Source organism: Camelus ferus, chromosome 14, assembly GCF_009834535.1.
Source record: "Camelus ferus isolate YT-003-E chromosome 14, BCGSAC_Cfer_1.0, whole genome shotgun sequence".
Lineage (NCBI taxonomy): Eukaryota > Metazoa > Chordata > Mammalia > Artiodactyla > Camelidae > Camelus > Camelus ferus.
Window position 1 is genome coordinate 40,540,908 of NC_045709.1, and position 15,435 is coordinate 40,556,342.

Sequence of the window (15,435 nt, forward strand, 5' to 3'; positions counted from 1 at the left end):
TTCAAGTCCATGTCATGTTTTGGTATGGTGGGGGGAGAGTTGAGCTGATTCTATAAAACATGTTCATCTCTTTTTGGAAGGGGATTTTCATGGAAATATTTTTAATTATAAGTACATTAATATTTTTTCTCATGTCAGTTTTTAAATTTGTGTTTTCAAGAAGTTTGTACATTTCATATTACTTTTCACATTTGTTAGCATGGATTTGTTTGTAATATACTTTTATTACATTTTAAATTTCTGTAAGATCCGTAGTGTACTCACTTTTCTGCTATTGACAGTGATTAGTCTGTCTTTTTTTATAATTGGTATTGGTAGGAACTTATCAGTTGTATTAGTCATTTTAAAACACCAGCTTTTGGCTTTGCTAAATTTCTCTATTATATGCTTTTATTGTTGTAAATTTTGTTCTAAGTAGTATTTTATCTATTTCAGATGTTTTAATGTATTATATTTTCATTACCATTAAAGTTCAAAATAAATTTCCATTTGGGGTTATGTTACTTAGTTTCCAAATTTTTGAGCTTTTTAAAGTTATTTTATTATTGATTTCTAATTGTGCTGTTTAAATCCATATTTTTCTGGTTTTTTGGGTGTGTGTGTGTGTTTGTTCTAAGAAGTTAAAATTTCAAAGTATATGTGTAGATATATACAGTTTCTGTCCATTTTTTGTTTTATTTAGTTTTAGCTCATGTGATTACATTTATTCAAATTTGGAGTTGTGATATCTTCCTGCTGAATTGACTATTTTAACATTATAAAATAATCCTCTTAAAATATAATTTTTATGTCAAAAGCCTATTTACATTCTGAAGTCCCACTGCTGAAACGTAATTATGGATTCTTACTAAGTACAGATCCTTATTTGGTGTATAAGTTCTGTTTTCTCCACATTATAGACGATATATGTAGCACAGAGCAGAGTACATATTGGGTTTTAAATAAAATATTTGTTTCCATTTTTTACTTCAAGTCATGGGATTACTTTGTACCTATATATCATGTTTGACATGGGCCAATACTTACTACTGAAAAATCTAGGAACAACCTTGATACCCTAACTTCAGTAATCATGAAAAGTTTATTTTTATTCTAAGGTAGAAGTGGATATAGCTAAGTAGAGGCTTGAAGGCAAACAGGTGAGAAGCCCTGACCGTTCTCTGTGCCATTAACAGTGGGCTTTGGATGTGCTGTGAACTTAACGGCTAATGGTGGGAGCAGAGTAAGGAGCTGGAGTTGGCAGAAGAGGCAGAATTGCTGAATCAAGGATTTGCTTAAGAAGTCAGGAGCACACTGTGGGCCTACAGAGTTTTAGGGAGTCCTGGAGGAGGACCGCTCCTTTTCCCTCCAACAGTCACTTGGTTCAATTCACAATCTTCTACTTGACACTGATCATGTTCTAATACTTCTAGGTGCTGAAGTTCAAAGACAAATGAGACACGGTTGCAGTCCTTGAGACGTTTGTCATCTAATGGATGGAGGAAATACAAAATGTTTGGAAGTGAAGTAAAAGAGAATGTGAAGTCAGACAATTGCCAGACACAAAGGAATACCTGCGACAGTGCCAAATTGGAACGCAGCCACTAACACAAGGCGGGAGGCAGGCATAAAGCAGGGAGTAAATGGAGGGGTGAATAGTAAAAACTAATTAAATGCTTGTTTATTGGATCTTAAAATTATTGAAGATTTTTGCCAGATGTTCAATTTTCATACACAATCCAGAATATTAGTATAATTTTGCATATGACATTTGGAGAGTAACGTATTTGTATAATAATATATAAAAATTTATTAAAAATCTTAATATGTCACACGCACTAAGGCCTTGTAAAATATGTTAACTCCTTTTCCAAAAATCAACATAGTGTCTTGTAGCAGGCACTTGTTCGCTCAAAGTTACATGTAGATAAAATTCTATGACCCTTTTTCCTTGTAGGTGATATTTTGATGAGAGAAGGTGCATATTTGTATGATGGAAACTAGAGCTATTAGATTTCTAATGCTAATGGAGGAAAATTTGACCGAGCTAATTAAGCATGTTCAAAAATCAGCCTTGATAGCTGGAGAAGATACATGAAATCCAATTTTACTGCTTGAGTCGCTATTTAAATTCCTGCTTGGTGTTAGGGTAGGCCTTGAAAGCCTTATCTTCTATATAAGTCACCTGCCTTTTTCCTAGATGCTTCCATTTATAATGGTTAAGTTTGCCCAGCATAGATGATTTATAGGGGATGGTAATCTTTGTATATGGTGTAAATGTCACTGAATTAAACCATGACATTACAAAAAAAAATGAATTTAGAAAAAATTAAGTAAATGACTAATTTTAGAAATCCTAGAACTTAATAACAGTTCAGTTCCATCAGGAATGTTACAAAACTGAAAGCCCTAAATCTAACTTCTTGAGCAACTGCTCAGAAACCTGACTTTTAAAAATTGTCAAAGAGCAAAGAACTGGAATGGGAGTCATAAGCTGATGCATATGCCAAAAGAATAAAAATCATGTAATTTTTTTCCCTCTGGTTTGACTATCATGGAGGTTGGACTCTTGGTTTCCTATGTAAAAACATACAACTCATTTTTACTGCCTAAATACTAAGTGAATAATTCAATTTCTACTCTACCATTGAATTAACCATGAAAATAAAGTGTTTATTTCAACTTAATCACCATATTTTACATTAATTGAACACATACCTACTACGTGCAAGGCACGGAGTGAAATGAATAGATAAGGAATGCACAGCATCTGCTCTCAAGAAATTTTAATCTCGTAGGAGATGGCAGACACTCAAAAGATGGAGCACATCCCCCACAGGAAATTGCAGAGCAATAAAATCTTGCTGAGGCGCTCAGAAAGCAGAGTATTTCCAACTCCGTTAGTCAGGAGGCTTTTAATGAAGGTCATGAAGGCAGTTATATTTGCACCGTCTCTTGAAGAACGAGTAAGATTTGAATAGATGTAAATGAGTGAGAAACTTTTCCACAGAGGAGTATTAGTAAACGTGTAAACAGGAAAACAATTAAGCTGACTTGGTAGGCTACTGATGACAATTCATGAAAGACAGTTATAAGAAAATCTGTTAAGGGAGGTTGGGACCCTGTTGGTAATGGGCATTGAAACTTGTGCCAAGAATGTAGACTCTAATAACCATCGATATCATGAGTCTTCTTTTATAAGGCGCAAGGGAGTTGCATGATTGAAGCAGTGCTCTAATAGTTCTAGAAAGATTGCAGAGGGGAGCAGTGAAGCAAGAAGGCCGTAAAGATGCTGCTAAGTGTCTAGGCACCACATCTCAAGATAAGGGAAATGAGGGCGAGGGATTTTTAGTTAGACCTATTTGTATAAAACATGAATAAAATTTGGAGAGTGATTAGATATTGTTGGTCTCAGGAATAATACAAAGAAAATTAATGACTCCATGAGTTAAAATACCCAGGTCGGGAGAGAGAAGCAGAAGGGGCAATGCAAATGGAAATTCCCACCATGTTTCTTACAAGGACAGAAATTTTGGAGCTAAATCATTGCTGAAGGAAAATATTTGTAGTCACCAGTATAACTATGAAAGTTGAAGCCAAGAGGGTGCGCAGGCTTCTTAGGGAGTTCAGACAAGATGAGAAGAATCATGTAGCCAAGGCTGTGCTTAGGGCACGCCCGCAATTAATCCTATAAAGAATCCAGTAAAGGACAAGGGAATGAGTTTTCAGATTATTCAAAGGACTAAAAGGGATAGAGTATTACTGAATCTAATAAAATCTTAAAAAGAAAAATTGGTATTTTTACAAGGCACAGCAGAGAGATGGACAGGAGTGAGGACTGGCAGTCAGCCACTCTTAATGTACAGCTATTGTGCAGGTATCGGGGAAGGTGGGAGTGCAGGGTTCAGGAGGTCAAGAATAAGGGGGCGTGCATGGGTTGTTCAGGCCTGACAGGTTATCAATGTTGGTTTCTCGCCAGTCAATCATTCACAACATATTGGTGGAGCACCTCCAGTGAGCTTTAGGGGTTGGGGATATTGCAGTGGACAAAACAAATTCCTCCTCTCATGGTTCTTACATTCTAACGGGGGAAACTGTCAGTTAAACAAATGTTTATCAAGTGGTGATGAGTTCAAGAAAAACAGGAAGGGATGGGGACAGCTAGGGGCTTCCTAGCCCCCACTTAACAGGAGAGGCTTTTTCCTCCCTTGTTTATCAGTGTTCCATCTTTGTGTCAGACGCAAGCACGGCAACGTTTCAGGAATTCTTTTAAATTGCAACATGCCATTGGAGACTGGAAAGAGTCATCTCCGGTTTTGCCCTTTCTTATAGAACACACTCCTTAGAACATAGAAGATTCTCTTCATCTAGTTCAGATAGGTGAATTAGCCCTTTCTGCAAAAGTTTAACAGCTTTATAGAAGCTGTGGGTAGAAAAATTAAAACTGAGGAAATAACATGCCAGTCCCAAGATATCTTTTTCTCTCTGTCTCTCTTAAACAGCTCAAGAAGACGACCAAGTTATTTTATTTTAAGGACTTGCTTGCTTTAAATGTATTAAGGGCCGTATTAACACACGTGTCTCCTACTGACAAGGCTTGAGAATATTTTAACCTAAACTCAGTGAAATGAATAAATGTGAAACCTATAATAATGCATAGCTTTGTGTGGGAAGTTGTAGCCTTTAGCGTTCACAAATAAATGCATAAGCAAGTTTTGATTTAATTTAGCTTTTTTGCAAGGTCAGGGTTTTTAATTGAATAAGGAAATCATGTTTCAAGCAGGGCAGAAATCAATGCTGAGCACTGGGGAGAAGGCCTTTTACTACCTTGATTACCTTTGTACTATTTTCTTAAAATGAAAATATCTATAAATACCAGGAAATCTCACTCTTCCCCAAACAGAAGGTAATTAAAATTGCCTTACGTCTATTCAGTGGAGGATATGTGATGATATTCTTCCTTTATTTAAAACTACCTTTGGTATTAAATGTCGTCTGACCTAAAAAGTAATACAGCAGCATGACTTTTATTACAGATGGTAATTTATGAAGAATGTAGCCAATGGAATGGATGTCAAACTTTCGTCCACAAGCTCTGTTTACTTTCACATTGCTCAATATTTACCCAGCTTTGCTAGGGCGCTAGTCACTATCTCGGCTGGCATTCTGCCTGTTTATATTTTTTCAAGTGGTTTTGTTTTTTATTCTCATACAGCATTGGAGCTAATTACAGCTGCTCACTCTTCTAGTTCAGCCCTCAAAGCTCTCCGTTTTCTTTGGGTTTTGCCTTCACTCACAGGCATAATATTTTTTTTTTCCATTTTGTGCCTGATCCTCTTTCATATACAGCCAAGAGAGGAGCATCCTCTGCCACAGAGAATGAAAAGGCTTTTAGAACTAATTTTCATTTGCTGTGCAGTGCCTGTGGCGTTCTCGGAGTGTGTGATGTGCTATCATCAGGTTTTGATTATGCAATTGAAATGCAAAAAGTTTAAAGACTCAGGTTTATTGGCCTTATCAGCAGTTTGCACTCTTCCAAAAGCTCTGTTAGAATAAATGCATGATCATTTTTGGTCCAAAATTACTACATGTTTTAAGAAAAGGAATCTAATAGATGGTGCTTAGAGAGGAATTGCTGTTTTGAAATTTTTACTATATTTTTATACCAATTTCGTTAAGTTGTTTTTTTTTTTTTTTTTTGTCAAAATTGTCTTACGTAAATATGATTCAAATTTGGAAACAGTGCCCAAATGTATGTTGCCTCTCAATATGCTGGCAAAGACCTGGGAGGCTGGATTTTCAAAAAATATTCTACATAGAAGGAAATGCAGTTAAAAAAAAAACAGGTTGTATTTTTTCACCTTGCAAGTCTTCCGCTTTAAGTCATTCTCAACTGGAGTGGACCTTGGATTATTTTAAAGAGCAAAACAATCTGTTTTCTTGAGAAGGATCTAAAAATCTGTGTGTCTGCATATACATGTGCGTGTGTGTTTATGTGTGTGCACATAATCCTAGACTAGTTAAGAAAAGACTTCAATAAACAGGCACAATTAGAGAAACTCCAGCTAGGTCTGGTGGTTCCGTCCATGAGACCAGGGAATGGGACTTGCTATGGTTCCTCTTCCTCCACTGATTCAGATATTGCTTGGCCTATAAATGCTCCTGTAAAGAGGAAAAGGCTGAACTAAAAGAAAGTAAGGAATAGCTGCATTGTTGTTTTTTTTTTTAAATTTTGAGGTTTTGACAGTGACAATTTTGTGTCCATTTCAGAAATAGGAGAGCAAATGCCAAATTACAGGATTGTTACCTAGTTTATATGCATAAAAGACATCACGCTCTACCTCAGATCTTAAAAGGACCTGTGTCACATTTGTATTAGATCAAGCACCCTTGGAAATGACAGTGGTCAAGTTAACCTGCCACAAAGCATGAATATAAATCACTGCATTAGTTTAGCAATGTTGACCTCACTAACATTACATCCTAATCAGGAGAATGAGATCTGTATGCGACAAGTACTAGCACCAAAGAAACCTGGGCGAGAAAATGAACTTCAGATTCCTTACAGAATCAGAGATCAAAAGATCTGTCCCATTAAACTTTAAACCAGAGAAATTCATCTGTCTGCCCTGGTGCCTAGTGTCAATCAATGACTCAGCTTTAGCTGGATTACAGTTAAGCCTGGATGGTCATGCAAGAGAGAATTTCAGACAACCAGTCTCCAAAGAGACTGCTATTCTAAGACTCAACATGAAAGAGAAATATGCTTAGGTTCTTGCTGTACAGCAAAGAAATCTTACTCACCTTTAAAGGTATAGTATAGGAACTGTATATTGTATTTGTCATACTCACATACACACGAAATAGGATTAGATGTGACACAAATGGATAGATACTTTGTTTCATATATTTCTTTCTAAGGACTTCTGTGCTCTTAATTTGCTCAGTAAAATTTAAACCAAGATTCCAATAGACTATGATGTTAAGCAAACTGGTGAGAACCTAAAGTCTCTTTGTATCTTTACAGCTCATTTAATTATCACCAGTCTATTGAGGAAGTCCAACTCATTGGGATATAAAGAAGTAACTTTTTTTTTCACTGTCCCCTACCTGTGCCTTGTTGAAGCCTCCCTTTCTGCTGATTAGTCAGTTTCTTTGTGACAACTTAGTCAATTCCTGTACCTTTTCAGTTATATCAGTTGTTGAAAAAGTCACATTTTTGCTGTTAAAACCTAGTCTTACTCATTATAAAATTTCAGTATCATATCAGCTTCGGTTTAATGGTTCACTTTTAAATATGCAGAATCAGTAAGTCAGAGTGAGACGCGTACATGTTTAAGGACATCAGTTGAGGAGTTGATCATGCAGTACAAGTTGAAAAGCACAGATAAAGTCTGAATTAAAACTTTTTTTTGATTTAAATCTATTTCATTGCTTTCAAGTTAAGATTAAGTCCATATATATCCTGTTGGTTAGTTGCAATTTGGTTTTTCACTTTTCTATTAGAAGAGAAATTTAATTTAAAGGATACATCAACTCTAAAGGAAATGAGTCATGAGATAAGAAATTTCAAGATTTGTGACTCCTGTGGCCATAATGACATAGAAAATACATATCTTTAAGCTGAGTGTAGGAGGGTTTAGACTGGTATCTTTTGAATACATATATACATACATATTTTTTATACTAAATTAATGAGACTGAAATGTCAGTCTTTTAGGCATGATTCAATTTTATTATAAACGTGGTGTATCAAAATATTAAACTGTATAAAATACAAATCAGTGCAACTTTTCACTATTTGAAAGTAGTGACGATCATTATTTTCTAAAGGAATGCTGGTCAAATATTAAAGTCTTTGTCCTAATTGCAAAATCACCCAGGAGATGGAAAGCATGTTGACCTGAGTTCTGGATCATGGGTTAGAAGAGGAAAGTAGATGAAGGATAACTAGAGATCACGGTGAGACTGAAGTGCCATCTGTGTATCTCCACAGCGTCTGTCGTGGTGGCACCTGGGCGTGACAGGGAAATACGCATGTGCACAGCTTTGAGGCTCAGAGTCCTGTTGACCTCAAAGATCTGAGAACTTGGAGTGGTTTTATGGATTTCCCTTTCCAGTCTTTGGCTCAGCTTCTAATATAACTTATTAATAAATAGCAATCAAATAGCACCTTTCACTTGGGTGCTTCGAACGAAATGACCCTCTCCACTTTACAGCCTCTACTCAAAGACAAAAAGTGCAAAATGCCAAAGTAGAAATAATAGCTCCTGTTCATTGCCTTTTTGCATACAAGGAATGAAACTGTGACTGGTGTTTATATTAAAGAGTTTTTTATTAAACAACAGTCTTCCTTTGAGCAGTGGAATAATTTGAAAGGGAATTTGAGTTCATTAAAGAACATTGCTTCACTTTTCTCCAAACACTCTCGTGTTCTCTTGTAAAGCAAAAGATGTTGCTTGGCAGCCCTGTCATCTTCATCTGATTCAGCATCCTAATTATTTTACTTTAATGGAAAAAACTCTGATAACGAATTCATAAATAAATGCTTATTAAAACAGCTCATTTATCAGTGCCTCTTTATAATCAGTTCAGTTGGGTTATGATTTAGGTTATAATGCCTGTAGCATGTTAATTTAGTTGTTCAAGTGCAATAATCAGGATTGTCTTGTGTTGGATTTTGACCTCCTTTCTAAAGACTTAATACTACCTTCAAAACAGCATGCTAATAAAGTATATGTGAACTTCATTTCAGAATTGTGTTATCAGAAACCCTTGTAATTTGACCCAGTAGTAGGCTAGAATAAAATATTATAAATATAAAATATAATTATCTAATTATACTTTTGTTTCTGTGGAATATGTTTTGAAATAAAGTTGCAACAACTATTACCCCTCTGATACGAAAGAGTTAATAAACTTCCTTAAGTACTTAATCTGTTTTTACGTAAAGTTTAAAAAATGAAAGCACATGAGTTATTGCCCATAGGAAGGGAATGCCTTGTCCACTGAGACACAGAGGGGACAAAGATTTGTTTAGCAGGAGAGTTTACATGGCCTCACTACTCCAAGCTTTTCCAGTTTAGTCCAGAGTCCTGTCTTACTGCTGTTATCAGCATTTCTCCACAATTACTTTCTTTTTCAGTTCATTTCTTAATAGCTACTCTTTAAGTGCCTACAACTTTCATAGCAGTGGGTTAATTTTTACTAAGTGGCTCAAATTATTTAATGTGAATGTTGTTATGAGGATTACATAAAAGCATCTACGTACACAATACTTAGTCCATTGCACTTAATGTCTCGTAGGATTCCTTTCCCCATCTCTAGACACTGAGATATGGTTGAACACATTTAAAAATTTTTTAATTAAGATTTTTAATACTTTCAAATTAAGATACACTTTATATATAACGTTATGTAAGTTTGAGGTGTACAACATGGTGATTTGTTACATTTGTATATTGCGATATGATTACCAACTTAGTGCTACCGAACACCTCTGTTACATCCCATAATTATCACTTTTTGTGTGTGGTGGGAACAATTAAGATCTAGTCTCTTGAAGTTTATAAATACTGTATTGTTGACTATAATCTCTATGCTGTGCATTAGCTCTCCAGGACTTACTTATTAGTTTTAAGTTTATACCCTTAAGCAAGATTTCCCCAATATCCCCACTCCCCAGCCTCTGGTAACCACCATTCTACTCTCTGTTTTCACAAATTTGGCTTTTTTGTTTAGATTCCACATATAAGTGAGATCACAGACTGTCTTTATCTGATTTATATCACTTAGCATAATACCCTCAAGGTCCGTCCATGTTACTGCAAACAGCAAGATTACCTTCATTCTAGTAGCAGAATAATATTGTATTGTATTGTATTGTATTAACTGAACACCTCACATGTTGAAGATGCTCTGGGAAGTTCTATAGGGAATATAAAGGTGAATCAAGCACTGATAAGTTTGCAGGGAAGGCGGACGTGGAAAAATCTTCTTGAGGGGAGATACTGTGTCTTTTCTTTGTGTAACCTCAGTAACTAGCACAATACTTGATCAATATTTGGTATTCAAAGCAATTCAATGATTTTAAGTTGGAAGAAATAATAATAAGTGGAACATACTGTAAACCCTAAGATGATGTGTTTTTTTTTAAAGAACAAAGGTATTAGAGAGGTGGTACTTGTTTAGTCTTAAAATATTGGTAAATTAAGACCAATTTCTCAGGGAAATGGCATTCTGGGCTGGAGAAAGAGTATGGAAAAAAATACATGTATATGTATATGGTAGTGTCGGTGCAGTTTTGTACTAGGAGTGATTTGGTTTCCCATCAGTGAAGCTGGGGTGGGGAGACACTAAGAGAGACAAATCTGGAATGGTAAGTCCAAATCAACCACTTGAAGAGCTTGCATCCCATGTCTATGGATGCTGAAAAAACAGTGGGCCAGGTGCCTGTTCTCTCTGAACTTGACTCCCCACTTTTCCTATTAAAGTTGGGTTTGGTCTGTACCTGCTGATACTTTTGTGTTTGTTCTCACTTTTGTGAAAGTAGAAACGTTGTTTCTAAGTCTGCCTCCAGTGCCTAGAAAAATATTCGGTGCAAAGCACAAATTCAATGAATATTTTTTAAAATCATGGAGTACTGAAAGGTTTCCACATTATTCTATATGCAGTTGTCAACTATTTTAAATTTTTGATTGGAGAAAAGATATTATCTCGCCTCCATTTCATGAATGCAGACTTCAGAATTGGCACAGACACGCCCACCTGTCTGCGTGCATTTGTGCTCATGTACTTGTATACCAGGACTGTATAAGTAGAGTCTTAGGGAGGACAAATGGTCTGTCATCTGAGATCGATCTACTTCCCATCTGCTTATCTGAGGGCAACGTTCTAGTAATACTTTCTAATATTTGCTACATTACCAATTTTGCCTTTTCTTTGGACCATTTCCATTTGAGTGCAAACATGCTGTTATTTTTCCCATCTTAAAAAACAACAGGAAATACATCTGTCTTAACCCTATCTCCTCTAATAACTACTTTACCTTTTCTCTACTCATTTTTATGCGAAGCTTCTTGAGATTGTTGTTTATATTTACTGTATTCAATCCCCATACTTCATTCTCTGATAAACCTGTTTCAATTAAGCTTCCTCCCCATCACTACACTCAAAGAGCTCTTGTTACCAGGGAGAGCCACTTTGCTAAATCCAGTTGCTAATTATCAGGTCATCTTGTTATGTCAGCTTTCAACAGCATTTGATAGAGTTGGTCATTATGTTTTTAAAATAGTTTCTTTGGCTTTGTGAATATCAGTCTTCTTTATTGGCTGCTTCTTACCCTTCTGGCTCCCCCTTATCCTTCTGATATATTAATTTTGGAGTGCATCAAGGCTCAGTTCTTTTAAAAAAAATTTTTTTTAATTGAAGTATAGTCAGTTACAATGTATCAATTTCTGGTGTACAGCATAATGTCCCAGTCATGCATATACATACATATATTCGTCTTCATATTCTTTTTTCATTAAGAGTTACTGTAAGATACTGGATACAGTTCCCTGTGCTGTACAGAAGGCTCAACTCTTGTGCTATTTATTGACACTATTTACACTCAACCCTTTGGTGAGCCCCTTCAGTCTTACTACTTTTCATATCATCAGTAGATTAATGACTCCCAAATTTATACGTAGCCAGAAACTTCTGCCTGAATTTCAGACTTGTATGTCTGATGGCCTTTGCAGTAGTTCTTTATTGATGTCTAGTGGGCACTTCTAGTATCTCCAATTAAACATAACCCAAACTGAAACTGGTTATTCCTAATCTTCCAAACTTCACCATCTTAGAGAGAGTCAACAACTTGGTCACAGTAGATCAAATTGAAGACTTTAGAATCATTCCTGACTTTTTCTCCACACCGCTAACTCATATACAAATAATTCTGGCTATACCTTCAAGAATATTTCTTACCTCTCTCCTACAACCTGGTCAAAGTTACTTTCCCTTAAAAATAGATGATTGGAGTAGCCTTACAATTTATATTCTTTCACCTCCTGAACCTATTCCCATCTTCACAACCAAAGGGAACTTTAAAAATTCAAGTCAAAACCATATGAATGACCAAAAGGCACATAAAAAATGCTCAATATCACTAATTATCAGAGAAATGCAAATCAAAACTACAATGAGGTATCACCTCACATTAGTCAGAATGGCCATCATTCAAAAGTCCACAAATGATAAATGCTGGACATGGTGTGGAGAAAAGGGAACCCTTCTACACTGTTGGTGGGAATGCAATTTGGTGCAACAGTTGTGGAAAACAGTATGGAGATTCCTCAAAAGACTAAAAATAGACTTACCATATGACCCAGCAATCCCACTCCTGAGCACATATCCAGAGGGAGCCTTAATTCAAAAAGACGCCTGCACCCCAATGTTCATAGCAGCACTATTTACAATAGCTGAGACGTGGAAACAACCTAAATGGCCATCGACAGATGACTGGATAAAGAAGCTGTGGTATATTTATACAATGGAATACTACTTAGCCATAAAAATGATAGACTAATGCCATTTGCAGCAACATGGATGGCCCTGAAGAATGTCATTCTAAGTGAAGTAAACCAGAAAAAGAAAGAAAAATAACAAATCACGCATATGTGGAATCTAAAAAAAAAAAGACAAATGAACTTATACATAAAAAAGAAACAGACTCACAGACATAGAATACAGACTTGTGGTTGCCAGGGAGTAGGGAGGTGGGAAGGGATAAATTGGGAGTTCGAGATTTGCAGATACTGACTGGTATATATAAAATTGATAAACAAGTTTATACTGTATAGCACAGGGAAATATATTCAATATCTTGTAGTAGCTTATGGTGAAAAAGAACATGAAAATGAATATATGTATATTCATGTATGACTGAAGCACTGTGCTGTACAACTGAAATGGACACAACATTGTAAACTGACTATATATCTCAATTAAAAAAAAGAAAAAAAAGTCAAGTCAAACCATATTACTTCTCTGCCAAAATCCTCCAAATGAACTTTCATCTCACTCAGAGTAATAGCCAAAATTCCTATGCAGTCTAGCACCTATCATTTCTTCCTCTCATCTACTCACTCTCTTATCCCTTCTGGTTTTCCCACACTCTTAACTCCTAACAACGCACCAGGCATGCTTGTGCCTCTTTTACGCTGGCTATTTTATTCTCCTGAAATTCTCTCTCTCAGATATCTCTTTCTCGTGGTTGCTGCATCATATACTTCAGCACTCGTCTCAGCCTCCCTTCCCACTTATTTAGTACTCCCTTTCCTCTCTTTCCACATGACTTTTTTCCATAGCATTTGTTATCATCTGCTGCACTGTGTAATTTACTTCTTTATTCCCTTCCTTCTTTCATTAGAACGTAAGCACGTGAAGACTGGGATTTTGATGGTGTTGTCCATGGCTGTGTATTGTCTTTGGCACAAAGTAAGCACTAAATAAATATTTGCTGAATGAATGAGGTGAATGAACACTCCATGCCCACCCCTAGGCCACTGGCAAAAAAATTAATGAATGACCTTGATTTACTAGGCCAATCGATATTCCGTTCCTGGGGCTGGGTCTTGCTGCTGCCTACACAAAATTGGGATTCTGTTAGTAAGGAAGGTGCATGGCCATGTTGTTGGCAACCAACATAAATGCTGCCCAGAGGAGGAAGACTGAAGGTGATGTCTGAAGTGATTAAATGTGTGTGTGTGTGTTTTTTAAATAAGGTTAAAATACGAACATTTGTTTTCGTGAATATAAAAAGGTTCTTTTTTTTTCCATATGGTTCTACTTTTTTCTTTTTTTTAGAATTTTAGATTCTTAGAAAGCAATACAAATCTTTGAAATATGAAGACTTCTAATTACAATTCCAGATGTCTTATACCATACAACCCCTTAGCTCCTTGTAAGAATAGAGTTTTCATTGCTGTCATTTTTGTTTTTTTTTTTTTTCAAAGTCCCTTTCTTTTTCCCTTTGTATGCTGATAATGCTAACAGAAGGTTTTTATCTGAATTTAGAGTCAATTCAGTTTTGGATGATTGGACTGAGGGTGAGGGTGAGAAATAAAAGAGGGAAAATAGAACAAGGATTCAGGAAAAAATAATGCACAATTTTTTTGTAACTTTAAATGATTACACAGGCATTTTTGTCTAGTTTAGGCATCTTTTTTAGTTCTCTCAAAGACCCAAATGGAACAGTAGGGTGAGTAATACACCATGAATATACATGTGCACATAATCTAACCTCTGTTATTTAAACACCTGGTTGGTTGTGACAATCTACAGCAAAAAAAAGTTATGTAGGAGGTTTTATTTGAATATATGTATGAGGTTTCATATGAATATATAAAAGTACACATACAAAAGTAAAAAAAGTTGGGAAAAGATATAAAATATGAGGTTTAATATAATTACATTGGAAGTATTCATACGAGTGGCTTCCACTGTGGATCAAATGCTATCTACACAGGCCATGAATCAGCAGACATGTGTGGCTCCCACCTTCAGCTTCTAGATTTTAGAAAATAAAATGACATGCACCATGCCCCTAAACAAAAGAGAAACTAAAAAATCTTACAGATCTCAGCCTTCAAGAGGGATGTTGATATAGCATTACTTAGACGACATGGGTGTTCAAATATCAATGTGATTTATAACTTGGCGGTATCTTGAGCCATTATTGCAAAAGGGTGGTGGTGTCATAGGAGAGAGAGATCACAAAATTCCCAGGCCAGAGAGAAGGAGGCACTGAGCAGAGAGAGGTTGGTCCCCAAATTCCTGGGGAGTCAATGTCTAGTGGTGCACATTTGCACAGCAAATAGGAGGCAAATAACACTCGCTTGAAATCTAATTGATAATAATAGTATGTGAATTGTTAGTAATCCCGCATCACTTTCACTTTAATTATTTATAACTGCCTTGGTATAAGATTGGCATGGAATGGGAAAGTCATTTACAAAAATGTGAGGCACCTGCGTAACAGAAAATCTGGACTCTAGAGGGAGAAATTGGGACTGAATTCTAAACACACCTATCAACCTTAACAAATTTAGTGTTTAGAAAATATCAGAAGTTAACTTTAAAATTCCAATATATTATTTGGTAGCCTTTCAAATTTATACAAACATACTTGAATGAAAAATAAAACACGTTCTCTGGGGATTGCAATGATACTAGACAGGGATAAAGGAAATCTAAGAATTTTTTCTTTGTGTCTTTAGGATTTCTTTTCCCACAATATGGATATACACTTTAAATCTACGTATGTGTTTATGTGTGTGTGTATGTGTATTGTGTATATGTGTGTGTGTGTGTGTATGTGTGTGTGTGTATACATATATATATTTTTTTCCATCTAAAACTTGCCCCAGAAGACAGGAAGAGCCAGGAAGCTTTTCTTCACCTCATGTCAGGCGA